Source organism: Cololabis saira, chromosome 14 (genome assembly GCF_033807715.1).
Source record: "Cololabis saira isolate AMF1-May2022 chromosome 14, fColSai1.1, whole genome shotgun sequence".
Classification (NCBI taxonomy): Eukaryota; Metazoa; Chordata; class Actinopteri; order Beloniformes; family Belonidae; genus Cololabis; species Cololabis saira.
In genome coordinates, this window is record NC_084600.1 from 16,935,909 (window position 1) to 16,954,810 (window position 18,902).

Sequence of the window (18,902 nt, forward strand, 5' to 3'; positions counted from 1 at the left end):
GGCAGCAGTTCAAAGTTACTTTGGGTTATTTTAGCCAGCGAGAGCTTGATGCCTGCTGAAAATAATCAAATACTTTTTTTGAATATATTTCTATAAAACAAAACCAATTAGGTTTTTTCTTCTTCTCCAAATTCCCCTCTGGATTATATAGTTTCACAATCTAGCTCTGACTTGGTGCAAAGATATTGATTATTGGTGGAAATGGGAGACTGTACACAACATACTGTCCATCTCATGTGTGATGTACAAGGGAAAATAAATCTGGCTTGAGCTTTGACATAAAGCCACGCATCTATCTTTATATATATTTATTTAATGTTTGAATGTTAGAATCATAATTGTTGTTCAGAGAAACACAAGAGAAGTTTGTTCCGCTCATGTGACCTCAAACTTGTTTCCTGTGTGATCTAAAAGGTCCCATGATGCCTCTGGTACCGTCCATAAGACTTTAGTTTAGGCTTTAGTTTGCGTCCTCACTCATTTACCCGTCTGAATACGTCTCCTGAGGACGACCGGCCGGAGCAATTTCACACTGGAGGATTCACAAAACAATACATCCTCCTTTAAACGTGTCTGTTGTGTCAGCAAAGTCCAGATGTTACAGTTTGAAATCTATTTATCGCTGAGATCAGGATGACAAGTTAAAATATAAAATATTAAATTTCAATTTTTATAAGCACCTGCTGCCGTGTTTGTTCTCGGTGAATGCTGCTGGTTTCAATAGCTGCGTTATTAAATCACACGTGCTGTTGCAGAAACGGTGACATCAGAAGTTCGACACCTTTAACCTTTGGGAGAGTTTGGATGTTATGAGAACTAGAGGAGTATCGGCTGTATGTTGTGATGATTATTGACGGTAAACTTCTTCATCCCCCTGACCTCCTAGTTCGGAGAAGACTGTCTGTCAGATTACCCGATAACATTTCACATTGATCTCAAAGTCCAATGTCACTGGCTGTTGCCATGGAAACAAGAGAGGAGCAGCACTGTGACAAGGGGTTCAAACCACTTAACAGGATTCTTTATTTGGGGCTCTGCTGCTGCTGCTGCTTGCAACTTTCTTCACATGATTGACAAAAGTTTGCACTTCAGCGAAGTGGCTTTGTACGACGGAGTATTAGGGCCAAACTAAGACAAAAAAAAATTGGAAATTACAAGAATAAAGTCATAATATAAATAGAATAAAGTCGTAAAGTTACGAGAAAAAAGTCGTAATATTACGAGAATAAAGTCGTAACATTACGATAATAAAGTTGTAATATTACGAGAATAAAGTCGTAACATTACAAAAATAAAGTGGTAATTTATGAGAATAAAGTCGTAATATTACGAGAATAAAGTGTTAATTTATGAGAACTCTAACAGGAAGAGCATCTTCTCCCTGTGTTAAAATGAGGAACATTGAGCATCTTGTGAAATTATATTTATAATATATATATAATATATTTAATATTACGACTTTATTCTCAAAATATTACGACTTTATTCTCGTAATATTACGACTTTATTCTTACAACATTATGACTTTATTCTGGTAATTTTACAACTTTATTCCCATATTATTATAACTTTAGTTTCGTAATTTCCTTTTTTTTTGTCTTAGATTGGCCCTAATACTCCATCGTAGCTTTGTGAGTAAGCTGTGAATGTTTGAGAAAATACTCCAGTGTTTTACTTTTGGTATCAGTGTTTTATAAAAATATTTAGAGATTTTTCGAATGAGTGCACGAAAATATAACAGTGTTATTAGGATGTTGGGAGACTGGGAATCGCTGTAAAAGTCCTGGCCCTCTGAGGGGACAGGAAGAATAGAAATGTGAAGGTCACTGCCCAGAAAATAAATAAACAGAGCCGTGGCAGAGAGGAGAAGGAGAGGTCACCTCTCCAGAGCGCCACCTTTTGTTCGTGAGATTGAGGCCGACATAGAACTGAAGCAAAGATGCTGAAGACAAAAGTGAAGACAAGATCAGCTGAGAGGAGAGACGCCTGAAGCGACGCCCAGCGATGGAGGAGGTCCACCAGATGGAGCTCTCTCAGAGGAAACTGAAGGGGACCGCGGGGCGTCAGAGATGAGAGTCCAGCGGCTTCAGAGGGAAGAGAGAAACCCTGAATCTGACAGGAAGGTCGGATCAAAGAGGACACGCACCGCCTCGCACAACCAAAGCCCCAGCTCCAGGTAGGCTCCCTCAAACGCTCTTTTAAAGCTGAATATGATCCAGATGCCCCCATATCTGGAAGGGACATGCAAATGTGACCCACACAAACCCAACTGAACCCATCCCTCTCCTTACCCTCAACCACAACCATTACACCACTTTTTAAACTATTCATACAATTAAATGTGTTTAAAAAAAAGAGGAGGAGCATGAATTCTTGAGCAGGTTTGTGGTTTGACTCTCGGCTGATGTCGTTCTCTGCAGGTCTCCTCCCGGTCTCCTCCCGGTCCTCGGGCCTCGCCCAGCATTAAGGTCCACTGCTGATTTTAAAGGAGCTTGAGGCCGGATTGAGGCAGGATTTATGAAAAAAATTCGTATACGTTTTAAGTTTTCTAGTAATAATGTCAGATGAAGCGTTCCAAACCCAAAAGAATGAGCCCTCTAGTGTATCTCTCCTTTGCCTTGAACAGGCTGTGTGCTGCAAAATGTGCTGCAATTCGGGCCCAAATTTCCCGCGCTGGGCTGCAGATGTGACGTCACATGACGCTGCATGCACGTTCTCCCCGTTCTCCCGTGCCGGTGTCGGTGCTTTTTTTTACCTGCTCCCCGTACGTGATGACGTTCCGTCTTGTGATTGGCTTTTGACCGTAAATGTAATAAAGCAAATCGATAATTTAAAATGTCTATTAAGATCAAAATATTTAACTGCTTACTGCTATGCATCAAGCAAAAGATTGTTTACCCTATACTGTATATAGTAGGCTATTATTGTTCTCAGCTCACTGATGAATCTCCAATTGTCTAATGAAAATAGTGCCTAATAAATATTTTAACTCTAATATTAAAAATCCACAATTGTCTTATGAAAACTGATTGAAAACTGATGATTAATAAATGTAATAAAGCAAATCGATAATTTAAAATGTCTATTAAGATCACCATCGCGGGGAAAAAATGCACACTTCCGGGGAAAATATTGCAGCCCGATACAATCTGGTACCCACACCGGCTTCACTGTTGGCTGCAGTACCCCCGACAGCCGTCGTGGTGAAGGGTGGCGCTAGAGAGTCTCATTTCTTAAAAGGAGCCTCAAGCTCCTTTAAATCGACCGTGAGCGGGGCTGCGACTGATTATTTGTCCATGTCCTGCTAGATGACAGCTGGGAGAGACTCCAGCCCCCCCAGAGACCCTGAACAGGATAAAGACAGTACAGAAAATGAAATATGGATTTGATCTATTAGATTTCAGAACAAACACACAAGTAAAAGTTGTAAAAGAAGAGCTCACCTTATGTGTTTGTGTAAAAAGAAGAAGAAAATGTTGTTAAATCCCAACAAAACCTCTGAGCAGTCAAGGTGAAGTTAGAGTTTTATTTAAAAACAGATAGAAAAGAAACGTAGTTAATCTGTATGGAGATCACATGAGAGACTTTGGGATATACTGACATTTGTCTCTGCTTTTTCACACTAAAAGTGAAGACACATTCCTGCCGGCCCGGGTGTGATCACAGTTTAACTGTGTTACAAGAGGACAGCATTAATGCAGGTCATGTGGTCAGTTTGATGTGATCAAAGGTTCCTCAGGAGCTGCTGCGTCATCTGTCACTGAGTTCAGCTGCGGATTGTTGGGCGAAGTCGCCCCCTTGTGGAGGAAAAGCGAACTTACATTCAGTTTCTGCAAAACTACAAAACCACAGACTTCCTGGTCACAATCCTCTTCTGGTAAACTGTGTATTTTTACAGGAGCTTTTATGTTAACATGTACATTTAGAGTGTAATTGCCTCTCTGGACTGTTTTGCACTGTAAAGTTTAGGAGATCTTTGAGTATTTTTATGAGCTGGGAAGCGGTTGACACTGCAGGATCCTTTTTGCTCCCCAAGAAGACACGTACACCTGTTCACACTCTGTCCAGACCCTTGTTCCGGTATATACAACATCGATTGCAACGGCAAGGCCACAAAGTGCTCGGAGCGACTGTTCAGTGCGGTAAAATGATTTATCGTTGTATCAGCAGCTCATCTGTGTTGTCTCCCACCGAGATGCCAGATTCCTTTTCACCTCAGGACTACTGCAACGAAGATGGGCACAGGTGACGAGCAGAGAGAACAATGTTTTTTCTAAAATGCAAAAAGGTTCCTCAGAATTACACTTTACTGAATGTCCCATGTGCTGTTTTGAAGATCTACAGTATTTCTCATGCAGCGAGTGTGCAACGGGCAGGCGACCTTTCCAGGGTGTATCCCGCCTTTCCCCCCAAGACAGCTGGATCTGCACCAGCAGATCCTTGTGACCCTGACTAGGAAGGAGCTGTGCAGATAACGGACGGATGGAATGACGTCCCAAGCATATTGACCTGATTCCCGTCTTCAAACAGATATGAGTCAGACTCTCATTACTGGACATCAGACGGCCGTGTGCTATCAGAGGTCGGACGTTTGCCAGGAAAACTTTGGATTCAGGTATCAAAGCCATTAAAATGATGTTTCAGTAATTTACAAAGGGAACTGTTTAGCTTTGATGGTTCTATGTTGATCCCGGCAACAAACATCTTCCCCAAAAATGATCTAACTTTATATAAATACAAATGTTTTTATTCTGTTTTCAATTTGCTTTTAAGTTATTAGAAACATTTTATACAAATTTGAGCAAAAAGAAAGGAAAAAAAGAACGCCTACTGTCTTGTTCTGCTAAGGTTTGTTAGGATTCTATGAAATAGTTTAAAGGTTTGAAGGGGTTTTCTCTAAGATTCTACACTGCTGGTTTTAATCTTTTTTTTAAATATTTGCAGGGTCATCTCCTGTTTAAGAGTTCAGCTATAGTTCAGCTATTTTCTCTATTTGCAGGGTCATCTCCTTGTTTTTATGACTAGGCTGTTAAGATAGTTCAGATAGTTTCTCTGTTTCTTTAGGTGAAGACAATGAAGAGAAACATACTGATGGGTCTCATCCGTTATCTGGGTTGGCATCTTAAGTAGGAAGCAATAAACAGGGTTATATGGCTGAAGGTCTGATATGTTAGGCAGCTGGCTCCACCGATGGGGTTCACGTACAAAGCACACACCCCTTTTTAGTATAAATACAACTGGATCGATGACCACCATGTGCATTTTCTCTCCTACCTTTGTGGTTTGAGAAAAATATACCTCCGGCGGGAAAATATTGTGCATTATATAATAAAGCTTGTAATAACTTTGATTCTGTTTACTGGTTTTCTTACCCTACGTTCACACTGAAAGCGTCACGGGCGTCCCGACGGCAGCATCTCGCCGCTTGGTGCATTCACACTGAAAGCGTCAGTGCCTGCAGCGTGGCGGGGGTGGGCGGGGCTAAAGCTGCAGTGGGCGGGGCTAAAGCTGCGCTGCAGAACTGGAGGCAACAGTGGGAACAGCCTACACATATAGCGTACACATCTTAATTTTCCTATTTCACCATAGATCACACTTTGGGACGCCTTCTTTATATTTTAGCGTTATTTCCGCGTAGATAAGAGTGAGTTTGATGCTCCTTAACAAGTTTGGTCCACGGATCAACATCAACCCAGCTAGCCCTTGCTCCCGGTGGCTGATTTATGGTTCCGCGTCACACCAACGCAGAACCGACGGCGTAGGGTATGCGGCGACGCACACCGCACCGCGACCCTACGCCGTCGGCTACGCCGTCGATTTAACGCGGAACCATAATTCAGGCGAAGCTGCAGTCTGCGCTGATCACTGACACACCGGGTCGGAGCGGATTTGGTCATGATATTTAACCTGTGTTTTGTGATTAATAAGCACGGGTTTTAATTATTTTTCGTTGGATCAATGTAGCAAATAAAATCGTTGGGACCATCCAGTTCCTCACCCATTTTTCAACTTTTAAATTGACGCGCCGCGCCCGCCGCCCGCCGCTCCCGCCGCCCGCCGCTCCCGCCGCTCCCGCCGGTTCCGCCGCCTCTCGACGCCTCTCGACGCCCGTTTTTCATAGACAATGAATGGCAGCCAGACGCCTATGACGCCCGTGACGCTTTCAGTGTGAATGCAGGGTCATGGTGCACCAGACAAACAAACACGCAGATCTTTCAGGTTTTACATATCCTGACTTTATGAAACAAAAAAAGTCTGGCTCTTATCAGATGTTAAAGGTAGATCAATTGTATGATAAACAACAATACTTGATAAATGACATCATCATCAAGTTTGTCATTACTGCTCTATAAGAATTAGAAGTTCATCTGTCAGCGTCTGAACTCTTTAGTCAAAGATCAACTCTTTTTTTTTTCTCCTGGCAGCTCGGTTTAGGTCACAACTGGGTCGTCTAGAAGAGGTTTCTGTACCCAACCCGCCTGAACAAAAGAAAAGCATGAACGAAGACAGCAGCGTGTACGCGGGCGGCCCCGAATCCGTCTGCAGCCATGTGAGAGCCCTGACATTTATCCTTTTTACATGACTGCTGATGTAAAACATCCATCCATACCTGTTCTATGTAAAACATGATAGTAATAATCCATAAACGCAGATTCTTTAATGGATTTCATTAAAAAAAATAATCTTTTTGAATGTTTCATTTTCACATTGATTTGCACTTTGGCCCAGGATGTCAAACAGGGCGGTCTCTGTGCCGCCGTGTGTCACTATATGTGTGACAAACGGTTCCTTCGTCCCCCCCTCCTTTAAGTGACAATGGCAGAAACGTGATGTATGACATTTCTCAGCTGCACAGGTCAAGAGATGTTTCATGGAGCCATTTTTCTGCTGAAAGCCCCTCGCACATTTTGATGAGTCTTTACGCGCCGCTCGCTCTTGACAGGAACAGAAACCAGGAGCGGCGTCTCATCCGAGCGCATCTGCGGCTTTCTCTGATGAATACATCATCTCTGACCAGCCGGTCCCTGACACTCGGTGATCTGTAATGATCAGCATAAACCTTAAATAATCAAATGTCAGCCCCAAGCACTCAGAGTTGGCCACTGATCCGATGTAACCGGCGGGTCGTCGTCCCGGCGCTCGCTCAGGGGTTCACTGAGAGAGGAGTGCAGGGAGGTGTAAATACGACAACGGTGGGGGCTCAGAGCAGACTCTGAGATCACGGGGTACCAGGTACAGAGGAAATACAGGTCCAGTGTATTTTTAGTCTTATTTTCCCCACACCTGAGAACTGAATGTTGCAGCTGAGCTGTGGAAGTGATGGGGAGGCTGCAGGGATGCGGGGGGGATGTCACACTTCTGGAACAGAGGATGGTAAAAACTTTCATGTTCAGTAGAACACAGCTTCCCGGGCTCCTGTGGCGCGGACTTCAGAGGACGACAGCAGCTGGAAACAGCATACATCTGCAGGGTCTGCTTCATGTCTCCTGCAGGGGGAGAATCAACCCTTTGACTGCGAGTCTGCCGTTGTGCGTGGACTGCATCCACCTGACACGGCTGTTTGGTGGATGTGGAGAGCGCTGAGAGGCTACTCAAGGCACACACACACATTCCTCTCTATACAAGCACAAGCACAGAGGAATATCAACCCCCATCCTTCTCTTCTGAAATGCATCTCCCTATTTTGAACAATAAGACGCCTGATTCAGTTTGAATTTCTGTCAAACTGTGCAGATTGAGCCAAAATGGAGCACATAGCATGTAATATTCAATCCGTTGTACAATCTGCAGGATGTGAGAAGCTTCATTTCAGTCATTGTACCAAATCATCATCATTCCCAACAGAATGAACGTATTACCTATGGACCAGGATTTTTCCTTTTTTAACTTCATCAGGTAAAAGGATGAAGCTGTGAATGACTTTGTGTTGGCTCAGGATGATCCAGAGACAAAGTTTAGTTGAAGACTGGTTCATACTTCTGTGTAGCCGCTCCACGTGGCGCCTACGCCGCCTCTACTGCTACTACTATTAGTACTACTACTACTACTACTGTCATTTAGCAGATGCTTTTATCCAAAGCGACTTACATCTTGATAACAACACAAGCAAGGAATCACACAGGAGGGTCCAGCTGGATCAGTGCTGGTCAGACTGCTGAGAGTCCAGTTGGACACAGGTCCTGCCATGCAAGTGCTACAAGAAATCTACGTCTAAAAGGATACCATATTTTGTCATAAGTACAGTTTACTCCGAATCCTGCAAAGAGTTGGACAAATCGTCTAACTAATACTGATGAGCAGAGAAGTTTACTAGGTGCAGAAGTGCTGCTTAAAGAGCTGAGTTTTTAGCTTGCTCTTAACAGTAGGTCTCTGCCGTTTATGCTTGTGCATTATTGCTTGTGTGACTCTGTAATTACACCACTAACCACTACAGTGTAGGTTCTTCTTCTGGAGCAGCGTGGTTTCCTTTTGTTTATGTAGCAGAGACATACTAAGTATAAGAAAGTTAACAAAGTATATCTAACACCAGTTTGAGCTGATAAATGTTGAGCATCAGTAATTTTTACAGCAAATTATCGCTCCACCCAACTTGAAAAACGATGAAGAAGAAAAAGCAGAAAGCGGAAAACACAGAACTCCCCCGTCACGTTTGTTGTGGTCTGCATTGACGCGGCTCGTATTTACACTCGGAGAGAGGTGCACGGCAGGCTACGGCACGGCCTACACCCCTGGTCTTCCATTCCGGTCCTTGTGGGCTGGTGTCCTGCACGTTTTAAAGGTTTCTCTGCTTCAACACACCGTGATACAAATGAATGTGTTATTATCAGGTTTCTGCAGACCTTGATGACATGCCGATGACGACCATTAATTAGAATCCGGTGTGTTAAAGCATAAAAACACTAAGACGTGCAGGACACCGGCCCACGAGGACCGGAATCGAGGATCCCTGGCCTCCACCATCGAGTTCACTACTACGCCGAAGCTACGGCGTAGATTTGATGCAGACGTGTAAATCTGATGCAAGTAGGAGTCAGCGGCCACCGCTACTAGCTCTGGTAGCAGGCAGCTCCACAAGCCCAGCCTTGGCTGGTCGTGGGTCCTGACGAAGCTCAGTCAGCTGTAGCAGGCCTCGCTTCAGCTCCAGCGGGACTCACTTCAGCCTGTTCTGGTAGCAGAAAGGAGGATGGATGAACAGATTTGACACACGAATGATTGTTAGGTATGGTGCTCGTTAGCGTCGTAGTTTAGCATGAGCTTTGGTGAGGTGAGTATGCTCCATCCAACTGAAGGGCTTTTTAAAATTCCCCCCATTTGCCCGACATGAAAGCATGTAGAGCAACAAGAGAGAGGCTTCAGCAGGACACCTATGGATGACATCACAGCAGGTTTGTCCAGTTCTTCTACAGCCTATAATGGCTGCTAGGTGAGTCTGACATCAGGAAACGTTGCATATATTTTTTCAGATCTATTCTCATAATATGTCCAGCAACAGTGAATCTTCAACTCTTGTCTGGTCACAGTTTAACTCAATCCCACACAGATGGATAATTTCTATTTCATGCAAACTCCTCTGTCCTTGATCGAGTTGGGTCCCAGGAAAGGACGGCGCCGTCGCCGTGTGTCTGCGTGTGTTTTTGGCTCCACAGTAAAGAGATTCACATTTAGACAGCTGAAATAAAACATGTGTCATTCCAGCTGGTAGGAAGATACCGCCGCTCCGCGTATGCGACACGAGGCCGGGCCCGCAGTGGTAGATGCACACGATCTGAGCAGCGGGGCACCGGTGTCACCTCAGACCTGCAGCAAGTGCAGCTGTCCCGCTGATGCTTTCTTTTGGACTCTAATATTCTGTCAACAAGCTGCTGCACATTGTGTTGCTGCAAGGTGGAATTAAGCTTTGTGTGCCGGCGGGCGGCTGCCGGGGAAGAGGGGGGCATTTTGTCTGATATGGGCCATTGACTGCTTTTCCATAGCTCAGGAACAATAATGAGATTTTTTTTTTCCTCTGAATATCAGTGCCGCCATTCAGCGCGCTGATTGTGTTTATGAAATTGTGCATACATCTCTCTGTGTGCTGGAGCCGGGGATGGGAAAGCTATTTTCAAAACATTAGCAAATTGTTTTCTGTTATTGTGCAGAGATTGATAAGAGTATGTGTTGTCTAAACATACAGGCAGGCGAATACAGGCGAGGAGAAATATTAAAAAGCAAAAGACGGCTGCTACTGTTCGGTTTTAGCGTATAATGTGTCACCATTTATTCCATTCAGCTATTAAGTTGTAACTAAATCTGATTGTTTCTTTGCACTGGTCTGCTCTAAAACAGCGTTTGAGGGTAGTCACTGCCATATTTTAGTCTGTTTATATATTTGGCATTTGATGTGCCTTAAAGCTTTCCTGATAAACACAACCTGGAGCTTGACCTTCACAGGTTGGACGCTCCAGAAAATTGCTTAAGATTTGATACAAATCACCTTTATCTGATCACAAATGCATCCGTGGTAGAGTTAACCAATGAGAAGCGCTTCGCCTCCTCGTGCTCGCTTGGTTGCAGCTCTTATTAGTGCCATCAGTAACTTTAGATGTAGCAAAAGGGATTTTTTTGAGCTTTTACCTTTGATAAAATGGCACTGAACTCCTTCTTCCTGAGCAGATGAGACCCTCTCACATCTGGAATAAATGGGGCCGTGATGTGGCTGATTGCTCTTAGTGTCAGAGGTGTCAACGAGTGCCATTTTGAGGCCATTTCTCTGATTGGGTTTTTAAATCCTCCGGGGGAAAAAAAGCATAATGGCTGTAAACTCTTCATCTCAATTTCTCCCTTGGAGTATGCACAGTCAGCTGCCGAGTTCTCGGAGGTTGAGGGGAATTCAATCAGGACTAAAATGCATCACGCGGCTCCTGGACGGTGCTGGTCAGTTTCCTCGAGCATCGCAGAGAAACACATGCAGCATCCACAGCTGCAAGGCTTCATTTAGGTTGAAGGCCGGCGCCACAGAGAGACGGATAAACACAAGGAAGACTGTGGAGTGCATTTCTATGTAAATCATTACGTTAAGGTTTGATGTGTTGTTGAAATGAGTGTTCCTTTAAGTTATTCCGTTTTTATGTGTAAAAACAGAATAAAACCCACCTCATCAGTGTTATTAAGGCAGCATATGACTTTCCCCACAGACACTGTATGAGCCATATTCATGTTTGTATTATTCATGTAACTCTGCTCCCTGCCACCAGGGGGCTGCATTTGCTGTTCCCAGGTCAGCTGGGGAACCCAACACAGGTGATGGAGATTGGAGAAGCCTAGTTTGTTTTTAATGTCAATATCAATGTCAATTTTATTTATATAGCACATTTATAAACAACCGAGGTCGACCAAAGTGCTGTACAGTATACATTAAAATGAAACAATACCAAAAAAAAAATACAATACAAAGCTCAGAAAATAAAATCGCTAATGTACTAGGGTGATCAATAAAATAGTAATAAAAATAGACAACAAACAAACAGACACACAAAGTGCACAATCACTTCTCACAGTAACCACAGATGTAGGCCACTATTGACCGTACACCAAAAGCCAATGAAAAGATGACTTAAAAACCTCTAGGGTCCGAGCAGATCTAATATTTAGTGGCGAGCTATTCCACAGCTTAGGGGCGGCCACCACAAACGCTCGGTCGCCTTTTGTTTTGAGCCTGGATTTTGGGACATCTAAGAGCAACTGACTTGACGACCTCAGTACTCTGGCTGGTGTGTGAGTGGAGAAGTTCAGTAAGGTATTGGGGTGCCAAGCCATTCAGTGATTTATAAGCAAACAGCAGAATCTTAAAATCAATTCTGTATTGAACAGGAAGCCAGTGCAGGGAGGCCAGAACCGGGGTAATGTGGTCACGTTTCTAGTGCCACAATGAAAAGAAACGCTATGCTTTCGGAGAACAGAGCCCAGAGGGAGCATATATAAAGAAAATAATAATGGACCCAGTGTTATAAGTGTTATTGGATGTGAGCAATTCGTTTGATGTTTTGGTTAATTATTATGAGTTGAAATTAAGAAAAATAAACCTGCGAAGCGACTGTGAATCAAACCCAACATTTGGTCTAATAATTGGAGCGCACTGGGGGGCATCTAAACCAGCAGTGGACTTCGTTTAGGACCTAAACGAGTCCTGACTGGAGCCGTGCCGGAGCTGCAGGACCAGCCGGAACCAGCCGGGACCAGCACCATTACTCCATACATCCCACCTGGGGTATGTGTTGATCAGCGCTGATGTAATGAATGGCCGTGGTAATCTGTGTGCACACACTCACATGAACCCAGTGCGTTGGAAGCGGACGCCCAACCGTCCAAACCTAAATTTGCGCGTCGAGGCGAGTTGGTGCACAACCCAAACTCATTTGAGGGCTTTTTGATTATTAAACCAGTTCAGGTTGAATGGCCATTATGGCCGAAGAGGAAAAGGGCCAACAAGGTCTGACGACTGAACTTGGTATGGGAGCAGGGGGGCGACCTGTTACTGGAAACGTTTGCTTACATGAATGTCCAAAGCGTGGTAGGAAAAAACAAGCATTATAGAAAAAAGACTGAATTTGGTAAACTGTCTAAAGTAAAACAACATATGGCTAGATTGATGGGTGATAAAAAGCATGTATATGAGGTTGTAGGAAGTACAAAAATGGGTTGTGTGAAAAGAAGCGGCCTGCTCACTCCTAAAGTCAGGAGGAGAGCTGAGCTCAGTGCAGGGCCTGGTAGGGGGAGCAATACCCAGGACTCTCACTTAGGGAGGAGCATTGGGTGATAAAAATGGGAGAAAAAAAAATCAGGGATAAAAATATTAAAAAAGAAAAGAGATGCCTGTCAGCCAACATAATAGAATGATTGGTTCCCATTTAAAATGGGGTGTTTTTTTTGTTGGTATTTATGTCTCATTTGAATTTGGTGTAATTGCTCTGGCAGACGCAAATAGGGGCTGGAGTGTATGAGCCATATTCATTTTTGTATTATTTCGTGTAATACTGCTCAATGCCACCGGGGGGCTGTAGTTGCTGTGTGGCTCAGCTGATTCCAGGTCAGCTGAGTTGTGCCAGGTAACCTGGGAAACCATAACACAGGTGATGCTGATTGGAGAAGCAAACAGTTTTCAACTGTACCTAGTTTCTGTTTGTGTTTTTGGATGTGAGCAATTCTGTTTGTTTTCGTTAAGTATTATGAGTTAAAGTTAAGAAAAATAAAAACGAAAACAACTGTGAATCAACTAGAACCTTTCGTCCGATATGTTCGGAGCGCACGTGTAAACTAATATATTAATCAAAACAGAAGTAAGAAAGTAGAAAATACTAATGTTGGTAATCCTAAGTACACGTTGACCGCTTTGGTGAACTGATTATCAGCAGGTGTGCAGAGCTCGATAAAAGCGGACAGTTTGCTGGTCTGAAGCGTTCAGATGTGTGTGAACACAACGCCAAGAGGGAAAGACATAAGAAGCAATTGTTGTTGCACATCAATCTAGAGAGGATTTAGAAACCAATCCCAAACAATATGAAGCTCCAGACCCTGAAGTGAGGAGGATTATTCACAAGTGGAAGGCATTAAAGACAGTTTCAAATGTTCCCGGGAATGGCCGACCCAGCAAGTTTACCCCAAGGTCAAATTAGGCAATGCTCCTAAAAAAAAAGAGGAAAAAAAGCCATCCGTTACAGCTTAAGTAGCATTAGAAGAAGACTGAAGGAGCAGGCGTGGAAGCGTTGCCAGGGGAAACCTTCCTTTGTCTGAAAAGACCTTTGAAGCACCAAACAGAAGACAATTTTGACAGATTTGTTAAACATTATCATATCACTCTCTGTGAGTTTTGCAGAGGTTTTAAAGGGTCACGATTTGCATGACTGCGAACACTCTTTCGTGAATCAAAGGACACCAGTTCTCCTAATTGGGTGTTGACACAAACAGAACCTACACAGTTTGCATAAAACATGACTAAAGACTTCTCAAGATCAGATGTAACAACTTCACAGTGTACCCCAACTCAAGCTGGACTCCCCACCATCTGGTGCCTAAAGTTGCTTTCATCAACAAAAATTATGACTAAATATTGTTGTCAACAAACCTTTATCACTTGAGGAAAATGAGACAAGACCAATGAAAATGCTGGTCATGTGACAATAACGATAATTAAATATATAATGCAATATCTTAGACGAATAAAAACAAGACTAAATGTAGATTACAAAATAAAAACTCTGCTAAAATGTGCCTTCATTTTCGTTGACCAAAACGAGATGAAATGTTCTACCAAAGATCCTTAATGTCCATGTTTTCAGTAGTTTCCTCTGGTTTAGTTCTGCTGCTGGGTGACGTCACGTCCTCAATCCCAGTCGCTGCAGCGGGGAATCAGATCCAGAAGATGCAGCTGCAGAGTTAGAGGCTGATGCCGTTAACGCAGAGCTCTAGGTTCACGTCAGTTAAAAACAAAGTTACATAGAGAAACGCTGGGATCTGCTCTGGGGCTGGAGAAGAAGAAGAACCATCTTTGGATACACTTTCCTACATAGATGTGGAAAAGAAAACCCAATGTGTCGTTGAAATAGAAAAAGATATGGAGAAATGCAGAAAAATAAATATGTTGTAAACTCATAAGATAGTCTTCTTTATCTGGAATGAATGTATTCTTGAGTCTATAAAGTAACAATAATATAATAATAATAAGATAACCTTGTTTGAATTGTAAAATGGGTTTGGCTAAATACAATCTTTGACTAAAATGATCAGACTTTTAGTCGACTGAAACTTGACACGACTAAAAGGAGTATGAACGTGACTAAAACTAATAAACTAAAATTACAGCTTGACCCAAAGACGAGACTAAAACTAAAATGGAAACAGGCTGACACAAACAACACTACTGGTGCCTCCAAAACCCACTAAGTGTAAGGTTGGCGTAACGTCACACCTGAGCCAAACAGAAGATTTCAGAAACCGAGGAGGTCAAGGCAGAGCGCCACATTTACTGAAACCTGAACGCAGCATTTTCAGCAGGCCGCCTCAAAGTCTTGACTTGGGGTTTGTTTCCAGGCAAATACGAGGTCATCGATCCAGTTTGGTCCAAACTAGGTTGTGCAACTGGCCGATGACCGGAAGCTCGCCAACAAGTCCACTAATATCTGTTAATGTTGGAGAGACGTGAATAAGCATCATAAGTGTCCCCAAAGTCAAACACAGACGGCGACTTCCAGGTTGATGTACCAGCTGTTGGATCGTGGAGGCACCTTTCTTTGTTGAAAAAGTGATGAAATGACGGGCAACATTACACGTCGTTCATCTGAGGTCGTATTTGCCTAAAACTAAGACCCAGGATGATCACGTGATTTTAATCGGGCTATGACAGAAGAAAACACTGGGGGTTCTGACTTCAGCACCTGACTCACACACCCATCTCTCATTAACTCGACTGCCGTTAATAGTTTGTGATACCGCCGCACATGCGAAGCTGGAATTCTCCTGAAACCTCTGGCTATGGACGATTATTTTTCAAGCAACAGCCAGCAGTCAGCCAACTAATCATTAATCCACTAGTAACGATCCCATCAACCCCAGTCCTTTTTTTCCACCTCCCTTGCCATTTACTTTGTATTTCTGCTCTGTCCTCCAGTGATAATTGCCACTCCAACCTGTCTCTACAGTCTGATGCTCGTTAGTTTGCTGTGAGGCAACTATTGATTCTGGTGCATCATGAGATCCATGAAGACAATAATGATGAACAATGAACAGACAGCTGCATCCTCTATGATCGGGGCCAAAACTGATGGCTTTTGTAAGCATGTAATGCTTCATCTGAAGGCTAACATGGGAGAAAAGAGGAAGACAATATCTGAATTTTCTGAGTGGGTTAGCTCATGGCCTCCTCTGTTTTTTTTTAAATGCTACTCGGCTACAAGTACTCTGCAAATAAGAGAGGTTGTAATGTCTTTTTTTGCAAAAAAAACCCAGATCTCGCTTTGACGACAGCAGATGACGGTTCTGGATGAAGTTCATCTGAAATCTGTTCCTGTGATCGCGGCAGACTTGTCTGCGGCATTTAAGACTCGACTAAAGGAAGAACAATGTGAGCGTGTTAATGAGGTGCCGCAGATGCTGTCAAAACCATGCAGAATGACAATTTGCAAACCCTTAACCTCACATTAAATCACAATTAGCATAATTTGTAATAGTGGAATAATGAAACATCAAAGTAATGAGATTACAGTTATCTCGTCGCTGGAGTTCTGAAAAAGTCCAAAAAGAACTACAAGCGTGTTTCATTTCATGAGGTACTGGAACAAATATTTTGGTCGTACAAAATCAAAGTTGATTATAATGATCTGCGGTTCATATAAAACATTTGAGCTTAACATCGTGTTGCTAATATTTATAAATGATACTCTCAGTCTTATTTAAAAATCCCTCTAACATTGTTTAGCACCACCTCCGGCAAGTCATACATATGCAACGAGAAGGTGATATCAGCTCAAAAACAATTGGGGAACCAATAAAAGCGATTTTTAGAGGGGCGCCACGCTCGTGTTTGTTCCTGCAACAACCCGAGGAGCAGTTTCTCACACGTGGAGCCGTCCGCGTACTCAGCTGCACACTCTTTGCCGTTCCCAGAAGGTCATTTGGTTAATGCACATTTGAGTTTTCATGGAGTCTTAACTCGTTTTTAATCAACAATTATTAGGGAATTGGAAGGCTGTGCAGGCGCATGCCTCTCTGCTGGCAGGAGAGTGCCCATCAATGTCACGTCAATTTTCATGCCAAAGGCTACATTAGGCCTGGAGTCTGGGAGGAAACAGCCACCTGAGTGCCTCATCTCCCCATCCACAGCAGTCTTCTCATCAACTATTGACTCTATTACACAGCACTGTCAAAAAAATTTTCCGCTTCGAAAGAGGAGCAACCATTACATGGCTGTGCGGGGAGATAATTTAGTGATGCACATAAAATTAAGTGCATATCCACTGAACATTGCTCATTATTGCTCCTGAATTCCTACAATGCCGGGCTTGTGTGTGTGGATCCCGGCCTCTTCCCAACCCTTCAACTCTATTCCCATTTCCGAAGTATAAACACAGGCCGACTATTTTGGCTGATGTATTACATAAATAGCTGTCATTTTCATCTATACCTGACCTACCTGTAATTGGCAATTAAATAAGCCAGCGTTTCAGACTAGCTCTTAATTACCGTTAATAAATGCTGAGGGGTCCTGAGGTGTCCTCGCGGGCTGAGGACGGGGGCTGCGGAGCTCCTGCAGCACCACGTCCCTTCATGAATATGCATGGTGCTCAGGTATCCCTCGGCTCCCTCCTCCCGTCCTCCGGCTGACACGCACCGAGGTGGCAGCGGGTCACCTCTTGAACTACCTCTTCTTCATTACACATCCATGGCGGCCGGCGCAGTGTTGTTGTCGCCGCGCCGCATCCTCGCCGTGGCATTTCTGCACACAGCGGCTTGTTTGTGTTTGCCATGGAGCTGTCACAATCCAGCCTGTTAGCACTGGCCCATGGGAAATTTACACAGCGCGAGGTGAGGCCATCAAATGAACCCGTGACATGCTGTGGAAGGCAATATGTGGTCACGTTCACGTGCGGCACGTGTGGTTTCGCTTCCAAGCTGCCGTTCAAGAACGTTTACCTTTTTGGATTGAGTATTTTTTTTACTTAAATTAGGACAAATTAATGATGCAGACACGAAAAAGCAGCACGAAAAAGAGACATTTTAAAAGTGCGGCTTTTGAAGAATATTTTTCTACTTTCAAGATGAATATTTGCTTTTCTCTGCTGCGAGCTGACATTTAGCTCCCGTAATGACTCCTGATTGTCTTGCAGAGCCTCACCAAAGGCCTGAATTCGTGCATTTAAGGGCCTGTGAGTGTTGAGCTCTCTGATCATAATGGCGCCTTTAATTAGCACTTAATTAAGGGCAGGTGGACTGGAAAGGTCAAGCAGGAAGGCTCGCGGGTTAAAACAGTCTGCTCCAGCATCAGCTGTTTGATGAAGTTGACTGTTAATTACAGGAACCACAACATAAACATATTGTTCAGCTCTGCTGCGGGATTGGACTTAAATTTTCAATCTAGTTTTCTGGCGGAAGCATCTTTCGACCGCGCGCGGATTGAGATTTCACCACGTCTCCAGGGTTTGGTATCTTTCTAAAAGTGCTTTCTGATTTCTTTTTACAAACGGGCGAGAAAAAATCGAAACACATCAGACTGCGAATTGGATTGCCACTGCACTCATTGTACAACAACAAAATCCAACAATTACTGCAGCAGGATCTGAACTTGTGCAGCCACGGCCGTGAAAAACAGAGCCCAGAATAGTATTGATCTCAGTCAGAATAAATAGATCACCTTGTCCAAATGAGTGATGAAGCTGTCAGAGTGTTGGTCTCACCTGACAAGCATCCGTATTAAAAATCTCCCTCCCTGAACTTCAGTAGCATCATGTTAAACTTCCAAAATCTACCTCAGTGACCATAAACAAGGTGTTTTTTTCTGATCCTTAAATCGCATCAGTCTTATTACGCTCGACTGTGTCTCAGGCTGCCGCCGGAAAATATGTAGCAAACATCTGAGTCACTTCAGGGAAGAAGTGATAGAAATGAAACGCTTCAGTCAGAACACGGCTGCCAAGCAACCGTGATTTTTATTCTCGAGGAAAAAGAAAAGATGCTTTTGCACCTTTGACGTTGATTCTCCTGGTTTACCTCAGAAAATAACTCACAATCTGATTTATGTTCCCGGCGTCTCAAGTTAAATTCTCCATATCAGGAGGGAGCAGAACCGAGCTCACTGTGACAAACGCGGCGCACGCAAACCCTAATGTGGGACTCCCCACGACTGTGAGGCTGAACGCCGTCTGTCAGGAAGC